The following is a 9348-nucleotide window of genomic DNA, read 5'->3' as shown; positions in this document are numbered from 1 at the left end:
CATCTAATCAAAGTCCAGAAGTGTTGCCATTTTCCAATCACAGTCCAGGAGAGTGTCGCAATAATCCAATCACAGTCCAGGATTGTCGCCATCATCGAATTACAGTCCAGGAGATTGTGGCAAATGTCCAATCATAGTCCAGAGACACGCCCCCTGTCGACTCAGAGCCAATAGATGAGGGGTGAAGAGATAATATTCAGCTGGTGTCCTCCATCTGACAGGAGGCGGACGTCAGACAGGGCAGCGCCAGGCGGGATGGATGAGACTGAATCAGAGTGGGGAGATGGACGACTTCTGGCAGCTCAGTAATCATACTGAGGTCATGTCATAAATAACCAGCCTTCACCAGGTCATGAAGCACCTGCAGGCAATGAAGGGACGTCTGGAGCACAGAAGGTCGGAAGAGGAAGATGAACTCAGATCTCAATAGCGGGTAATGACCTGTCCGAGCAAAGCTTTAGAAATATAGCATTTGTGTGAAAAATGTAGATGGGTTATTCTGCACATGCTCAGAAACGGGCCAAGGACTGATCCTGCGCTGCAACATACGGCGGGTGTGTGACAACGGACGTGTGAGCAGTGCTTGTGTGTTGTGCACATGTGTGGTGTGAGTTGTATCATTTTGTATGTGTGTGTGCGTGCGGGTGTGTGTGTGTGTGCATGTGCTGTGTATGCATGTGTTATGTGTGTGTGTGTGTTCATGTGTGCTATACATGTGTTGTGTTTGCATGTGTTTTGTGTGTGTGTGAGTGTGTTTTGTGTGTGAGTGTGTTGTATGTGTGTGTGTGTTTTGTGTGTCCATGTGTGCATGTGCTGTGTGTGGGTGTGTGTCTGCATATGTTGTGTGTGTGTCTGTGTGGCTGGTGTTGTCTGTGTGTATAACTGTGAGTGCATATGTTTCGTATGTTGTGTGTGTGTCTGTGTGTGCGTGTGTCTGTTGTGTGTGTGTGTGTTGTGTTTGTGTTTGTGTGTATGTGTGTGTGTATATAATATTTCAGCCTGGCTCATCAGAAGGGTGTCTGCCTAAAGTCAGAGCTGGAGCGCAGCCTAACTAAACAAAACGAGACAGATTACCGACTTGGACTCTCTCCCTCTCTCTCTCTCTCTCGCTCTCTCTCTTTCTCTCTCTCTCTCTCTCTCTCTCTCTCTCTCTCTCTCTCTCTCTCTCTCTCTCTCTCTCTCTTTCTCTCCCTCGCTCTCCTTCCCTCTTCCTGGCACTGGAACAGGGTCTGTCCCCGTTTCTTCAGCCTGAAGAGAGAAGGTGGAACAAGGACCTTCTGATCAGAACGAGGACAGACAGACAGCGAGCCACACATTGAAGGGTCTGCTCTGTGGACAGACAGACAATGATTTAGCAGCACGTTAGTTAGCAGCTTGTTAGTTAGCAGCTCGTTAATTAACAGCTTGTTAGTTAGAAGCTCGATAGTTAGCAGCTCGTTAATTAACAGCTCGTTAGTTAGCAGCTCGTTAATTAACAGCTTGTTAGTTAGAAGCTCGATAGTTAGCAGCTCATTAATTAACAGCTCGTTAGTTAGCAGCTCATTAATTAACAGCTTGTTAATTAGCAGTTTGTTAGTTAGCAGCTCGTTAGTTAGCAGCTTGTTAGTTAGCAGTTTGTCAGTTAGCAGCTCGTTAGTTTGCAGCTCTTTAGTTAGCAGCTTGTTAGGTCATTGTCCCGCCTGTGCCCAGGGTTTGGACCCCGGAGACAGGGGAGACGGAAGCGCTCCATTAATCAGCAACAATGAAAGGAAAGGCGGAGGAGCTCTTTATGCTGATATGTTGTGTCTTCTGCTGATCCTGAACCGTCCACCGAGAGGCCCCCAGCCAGCCAGGGCCCCGTCTCCACCACATCACTGCTCCTATTGACCCCCGCTCTGCTGCGGCTCTCAGAACCAGTGGTTCTGAACGTTGGCCTCTAGGTATAAACCTCCGCTGAGGATAAGATTAGGCTGAGAAATGGGATTAGTGATTAGTAATAGTGGTTTAAGGTGAGGAGTTGTGGGTTTGCAGGGAATACGACAGAAGAAGCCCTGATTTCATACATTCCTCAGGCCTGCGGACCAGATTTATCCACTTGACAGCGAGGAGGCTGAGAAACACACAGTGTGTTCTGAACCTGCTGTCTTGAGTTCTACTGAGGATCACTTCACCCACTTCACAGAACAGCCCCCTTCAGGGTCGTGGCTGAGGGGTCTCTCTGCGTGGCGACGCTGTGATTCACCTTCTGCTGTCAATCAGGAAGATCATTCTGAACCTCACAGTTCCCATCCTCAGCCCCTGGCAGGGACTTGAACCTGTATCATTTTGTTTCGGCCAGTTGACTCACCGTTAAATGTTTGATCGATTGATTTTCCTGGAATGGACTCTGGAGGGTTGGCTGACGGTTCGGACAGCGATGGAGGCACCAGCTGACTGCCGTCCAGGAAACCTTGAGCCCTTCATGGATCTGACCAGAATGCCTTTACCATGTCCGCCGTCTCAATGTACGGCTTCATGCTTCTGAACGTATGCGCTTTGCAGGCTGTGTGCATGCGTGTGCGTGCGATTGTGTGTCGGTTTGCCGAGCCTGTGTGTGTTCAGGGTGGTTAGATCTGGTTCCCACTGCTCTCCAGAACGAGGAGCAGGCTGAGGAGCAGGCTGAGGAGCAGGCTGAGGAGCAGGTTGAGGAGCAGGCTGAGGAGCAGGGAGGAGGAGCAGCGAGGAGAGGAGCAGGCTGAGGAGCAGGGAGAAGGAGCATGCTGAGGAGCAGGGAGGAGGAGCAGGCTGAGGAGCAGGTTGAGGAGCAGGGAGGAGGAGCAGGCTGAGGAGCAGGTTGAGGAGCAGGCTGAGGAGCAGGGAGGAGGAGCAGCGAGGAGAGGAGCAGGCTGAGGAGCAGGGAGGAGGAGCAGGCTGAGGAGCAGGGAGGAGGAGCAGGCTGAGGAGCAGGTTGAGGAGCAGGGAGGAGGAGCAGGCTGAGGAGCAGGTTGAGGAGCAGGGAGGAGGAGCAGGGAGGAGGAGCAGGCTGAGGAGCAGGCTGAGGAGCAGGGAGGAGGAGCAGGCTGAGGAGCAGGGAGGAGGAGCAGGCTGAGGAGCAGAGGGGGATGCTTAGAGCATCAGAGGTCCTCCTGAGGAGAGAGCACATTGCGTGGGCGCGCCGCGGCGGGGCTCGAAGCAGACAGTTAACCACGGTCTGATAGGAGCCCCGCCTCCTCTCAGAGGAGAGGTCTGAAGGGAGCGCCCGCCTCCTCTGAGCGGTGGGGGGGGGGGGGGAGGACCTGAGTGGGGGGGGGGACATCGAGCCCCGACAGGGAGGGACATCACTCCTCTGTTGGCCCCGGGTCCTCCTGCCAGCGGGTCCCGGCCTCCCTCTCCACATTACATCAGCTGCCCTCAGGCCGACGCCCTGACCCCGCTCCCCCCGGGGCGCTGGGGTCAGGCTGTGTGTGGAGCTTCTGTTCTGCTCGGCGATAACGGAGCCATCCATCCAGGAGGCCCCGGAGGAGGAGATCAGGGACCACCCAGACCCCCTTCTGGCAGGAGGACGCCTGGAGGGAGGCTCCTGGGAAAGGCTCAACCAGCAGACTGTTCTCTCACAGATGGCTCCTCTCTCGGGGTCTCTGGATGATGTCAGCGTTCACCGCCAGGGCTCGGAGCGGACCAGACATCCTCCCCCCGGGCTTTGGGGGAGGAGCCGGCCGTCTCTGGGGGTTAACATGAGGAGATCATCTCACAGAACAGCGAAGGACCAACTCTGGGTCACCCCCACCCGACAGACCTGACTGGAGGTCTGGGAACCTGAGGAACAGAGGGACTTAAGACACTAGGAGCTAACTCCTACACGAACACACACAGATACACAGACACACACACACACACACAAACACACACATATAGACCCGCACAAATCGGTTCAGTCAGGTTCAGACCTGGCCAGGGTGGTTCAGTTAGGTTCAGACCGGGCCAGGGCGGTTCAGTCAGGTATAGACCGGTCCAGGGCGGTTCAGTCAGGTATAGACCGGTCCAGGGCGGTTCAGTCAGGTTCAGACCGGGCCAGGGCGGTTCAGTCAGGTATAGACCGGTCCAGGGCGGTTCAGTCAGGTATAGACCAGTCCAGGGCGGTTCAGTCAGGTTCAGACCCGGCCAGGGTGGTTCAGTTAGGTTCAGACCGGGCCAGGGCGGTTCAGTCAGGTATAGACCGGTCCAGGGCGGTTCAGTCAGGTATAGACCGGTCCAGGGCGGTTCAGTCAGGTTCAGACCGGGCCAGGGCAGTTCAGTAAGGTATAGACCGGGACACGGTGGACCGAGGTTCAAAGGTGGGCACCAACCTCAGATCCCTTGTTCTCTGAATCCATCTCCCTAGAGCATTCTGCCGTGAACCTTCTGAGATCTATGGGAACATCTTATCTAATCTTTTGTTAAAGAGTGAATGAATTAGAGTGCAGCATCCTGCATAAGGTTCTAAAGATAATAGTTTAAAGGTCATCAGATGCTTTCATTCAAAGCCACAGGGAATCCAGATAAAGGTTAAGGCTGAGGTCATAGGGGATCGAACCCAGGACCCTTCAGGTAATGGTGTCAAAACATTACTACGGCAAGACTTCACTATCGCGCCCCTCATAGCTGGCTAGGGTTCATTTCCCCTGATGTCTCGATTGGAGGGTTCATTTCCCTTGTTGTCTCAGGTCGTAGGGTCAATTCCCTCGTGGTCTCAGGTCATAGGGTAATTTCCTTTGTAGTCTCAGGTCGTAGGGTCATTTCCCTTGTGGTCTCAGGTCGTAGGGTCATTTCCCTTTTTGTCTCAGGACGTAGGGTCAATTCCCTTGTTGTCTCAGGTCGTAGGGTCATTTCCCTTGTGGTCTCAGGACGTAGGGTCATTTCCCTTTTTGTCTCAGGTCGTAGGGTCATTTCCCTTTTTGTCTCAGGTCGTAGGGTCATTTCCCTTTTTGTCTCAGGTCGTAGGGTCATTTCCCTTTTTGTCTCAGGTCGTAGGGTCATTTCCCTTGTGGTCTCAGGTCGTAGGGTCATTTCCCTTTTTGTCTCAGGACGTAGGGTCAATTCCCTTGTTGTCTCAGGTCGTAGGGTCATTTCCCTTGTGGTCTCAGGTCGTAGGGATCAGACTCTGATGTCCTGCTAGGGTCAAGGATGGAGATAAACTCGTAGCTGTGCTCTCACATGTCGGGGCTCCTCAAACATCACACCAAACGTAAAATAAAGGCGGACACTTCGCAGGCCCTCACATCTCCCTTCTGTCTTCATGAAAGTCAAACATGAGTCTTCAACACGGCTGTCAGAAGAGGAGAATGGGAGGAGGTGGTGTTCTGAATTCCTTCTCCAGCCCAGGGTTGTGGTTTGGCAGGCGGGCTGCCGCTCTGTGTTCCCTGTGACAAACACACCCGGCCTCAGCCTGGGCAGACCCTCCACAGCCCAAACCGCTGTCCCCAGTGGCACCAAATATGTACTAAAAATTAACATGGAGTTCATTTCTTTCTTTCTGAAAGAACATTGCGTGCAGAGAGGAGGTGTTTCCTAGCCTTAATGCAGCAGGCCTAGGGTATGTGGAGGATCTAATTGAGTTTGCCGTATCATGGTCGTATCCAAGGACCTTGATTGGATCTACTTGGTCTGTAGATGGACTCAGAACATTGATCCACCTGAACCGCAGTTCTCTGTGTCCTGATCCCAAACCCGAGCTGGCCTGACAGTGAAAGACTATCTGATGGTAAACAGCAGTGAGGTCCCGGGAGAGGTCGTAACTCAGTCTTTATTCTGGTTTGTTTATGTGTTCCCTGAGCCAGCCGTGTTCCGCTGACGGGCGTCTGGGCAGACGCAGCGAGCCGCCGCCGGGACGGTTCACAGAGGGGCCGTGCGGAGGAGAACCGGCGGAGAGGTGACACGGATGTATTCTGGAAACAAGCGTTGAATCAAACACAGTTTCACGAGACCCCAGACCTACTGGTGCTGTTTGTGTCGGCTGGCGTCCAGCGCCCTGGAGTTCGGAGAAAGCATGGGCGAGGTATGCGCCCCTCTGAGTGCCGCCGTAAGTCACTATCGGAAACAGACCGGGGGCATCGCTCTCCGTCCGGCGCGAGGCCGCTGGGAGTGTGGCGACGGCGGAGGTGAGCTGATAAGCTCCCTTGCAACGTGGCGTGCGAGCAACAGCAGTTCTCCATGTGCAGACACGTTGCCTTTAAAGGAGAGCGTCCTGGGACAGGGCATCGCCGACTGTTTCCACTGCGCCTCTCCAGATGCCTAACCTGCAACAACCTTATGTCAAAGTAAAGAAAGGGTTTAAAGTCGCCTTGGACATCGCCAGGAGACATGTTTACCTAAGCGCTGCCACAAGGCCATTGAGCAAGACGCCATAGTGCTGCAGCGTTGAATGAGCCGCTCGTAAACAGGAGGACATCATTCCATCACTGTGTGTGTCTTAGTGGAAGGTGTTTCCTGTCCCTCTTCCTCAGCGAGGTGTTCCTTCTCCCAGCTGATTAAACAACAAGATTTACAGCAGCTCCTCCTTCTCCTCAAGTGTCTGACCTCCTGCTCCTCTCCTCTCCAGCCAGATGTGTCAGATGTTGGTGGAGAGCTGCATTTTGAGCAGGCTGGTGTCAGCCCATCATTGTCCCTCAGACAACATGGAGACGCTGAATCAATACGTGGTTCCTGCTGCAGCCGGAAACGAATGTAAGAAAAACATGAAACCTGGTTCTCTGGCTCTCCTCCTGGCCAGAGAGAGGGATGGGAGGGGTGTGTGTGTGTGAGGGGGGTATGAGGCCTTCTCCAGGACGACCTGGAGAAGGCCTCATTCCAGACCGCTCCATGGACCCAGAGAACACAGCAAATATGCAGGATGGACAAAAGTACTGTATTAAATACTGTACTCTCAATGAGATTTACCTTCGCCACAATGGAGTTCAGCTGACTCTTGTGAGGGCTGGTGGAGAACTGCTTCCAAAGCTGAGACGTACACAGGACAGGGTCCATAACGGCTCTGTTTCTCCTTTGGTTATTAACCATTTGATGCCATTGACAATCCACCTCAGGTACGTGCTATTAAAGTATGGGTGGCTTAGAGATGCCCACAGGTAGACGTTGAACCCAGTGCCTTTAAGCTGAAAGACAGACCTAACCATCAGCAGACCATGTTGCTCCCCAAACGGAGAGGGTAGAGAGATGACCTGGAGCGCAACAGCGGCGGACATGTTGTCTTTGACCTTTGTTGGCGGGTAACGATAAATGATGTCCGTGCACAGCGAAAATCTCATCTCATGATTTACAAGTGGAGAGCCTCCCATCCAGGATCCATGGAGCTGGACCTGAGACAGCAGCCCAGCAGAAGTAGGGTCTGCGGGCTTCACACATCACTGAACACTGGCCTGGGATTCATCCTTGCCTTGGTCCACGCCTGCAGCCAGAGACTCATTGGCTGAGCTGGGATCTCTGGGCCAGGCCCAGAGGCAGGAGTACTTTAATGGACATGGGAAGGGTTAGAACCAGCAGAACCGGGTCCCACATGAACAGAGGTCTCCGGCTGGCCGGGGTCCATGAGAAAGACATATCAGGTTTGACGCCATGCCCATATTCATCACATCCCCCCTCACATATCCTGCTCCTCACTCATCACCCTGACCTATCCCTTCACCTGCCCTTACCATCCTCTATGACCTCCTCCACCCCCACCCCCCCTTCTCCTCCACCCCCCACCCCCCCTCTTCTCCTCCACCCCTCACCTGCCTCCTCTTCTCCTCCACCCCTCACCTCCACCCCTCACCCCCCTCCTCTTCACTTCCACCCCTCACCCCCCGTCTTCTCCTCCACCCCCCAAGCCCCCTCTTCTCCTCCACCCCTCACCTCCCTCCTCTTCTCCTCCACCCCTCACCTCCACCCCTCACCCCCCTCCTCTTCTCCTCCACCCCTCACCCCCCGTCTTCTCCTCCACCCCCCAAGCCCCCTCTTCTCCTCCACCCCTCACCTCCCTCCTCTTCTCCTCAACCCCTCACCTCCACCCCTCACCACCCTCCCCTTCTCCTCCACCCATCACCCCCCCTCCTCTTCTCCTCCACCCCTCACCCCCCCTCTTCTCCTCCACCCCTCAACCCCCGTCTACTCCTCCACCCCCCACCCCGCCTCTTCTCCTCCACCCCTCACCTCCCTCCTCTTCTCCTCCACCCCTCACCTCCACCCCCACCACCCTCCTTTTCTCCTCCACCCATCACCCCCCCTCCTCTTCTCCTCCACCCCTCACCCCCCCTCTTCTCCTCCACCCCTCACCTCTCCCCTCTTTTCCTCCACCCCTCACCTCCCTCCTCTTCTCCTCCACCCCTCACCTCCACCCCTCACCTCCTCCTCTTCTCCTCCCCCCTCTTCTCCGCCACCCCTCACCCCCCTCCTCTTCTCCTCCCCCCTCTTCTCCACCCCTCACCCCCCTCCTCTTCTCCTCCACCCCTCACCTCCCTCCTCTTCTCCTCCACCCCTCACGTCCCCTCCTCTTCTCCTCCACCCCTCACCTCCCTCCTCTTCTCCTCCCCCCCTCTTCTCCTCCACCTCTCACCTCCCTCCTCTTCACCTCCCTCCTCTTCACCTCCCTCCTCTTCTCCTCCACCCCTCACCCCCCTCCTCTTCTCCTCCACCCTTCCCTCCCTCCTCTTCTCCTCCACCCCTCACCTTCCTCCTCTTCTCCTCCACCCCTCAACCCCCATCTTCTCCTCCACCCCTCACCCCCCTCCTCTTCTCCTCCACCCCTCACCTCCCTCCTCTTCTCCTCCACCCTTCCCTCCCTCCTCTTCTCCTCCACCCTTCCCTCCCTCCACCCATCTGGAGTCTGGTGGAGTAGTACTGACTCAGCATCTGAACTATGCTGGAGAAGGGGGGGGGGCGGGGAGGGGATTGGAGGTTAGAGAATTCCTGATCCTGTCTCGGTTTTCCTCAACCGATGCTCTGACCGGTTCACCCATTAGTCGTGTTATTAGTGAATCCAGACCTTTCAACTAAAAGGCTTTACAAGAATTTATGTTTCTGGAACCTTCTCTGATCTGGTTTCATTTGCACCGCGTTGGTTCCAACAGAGGAACCTTCCCCTCATTGGCTGAGTGGGGAGATTCTCCACAGCCAACCACAACACTCGGAGGAGCGGGGGCCCAAGGACCTGTAAATTAGATAAGTTCTCTCTCTACTTGAGATGTGGACCAATGGAGCGCGGCGGCTAGTGGTGTCCACTGGACGCCCTCAGTAGAACAGGGCGAGACAGGCCCGCCTGCTGGGCCCGCAGTATAAATCACACGCTCCATGTTAGCCAGCCAGCCGCCCTGTCTCAGGAGGGGAGGAGGAGAGGAGGAGGAGGAGAGGAGGAGGAAAGGAGGAGCAGGAGGAGGA

This window comes from Pollachius pollachius (genome assembly GCF_949987615.1).
Source record: "Pollachius pollachius genome assembly, chromosome: 1".
NCBI lineage: Eukaryota > Metazoa > Chordata > Actinopteri > Gadiformes > Gadidae > Pollachius > Pollachius pollachius.
Note: the sequence above shows the minus strand (reverse complement) of the source record.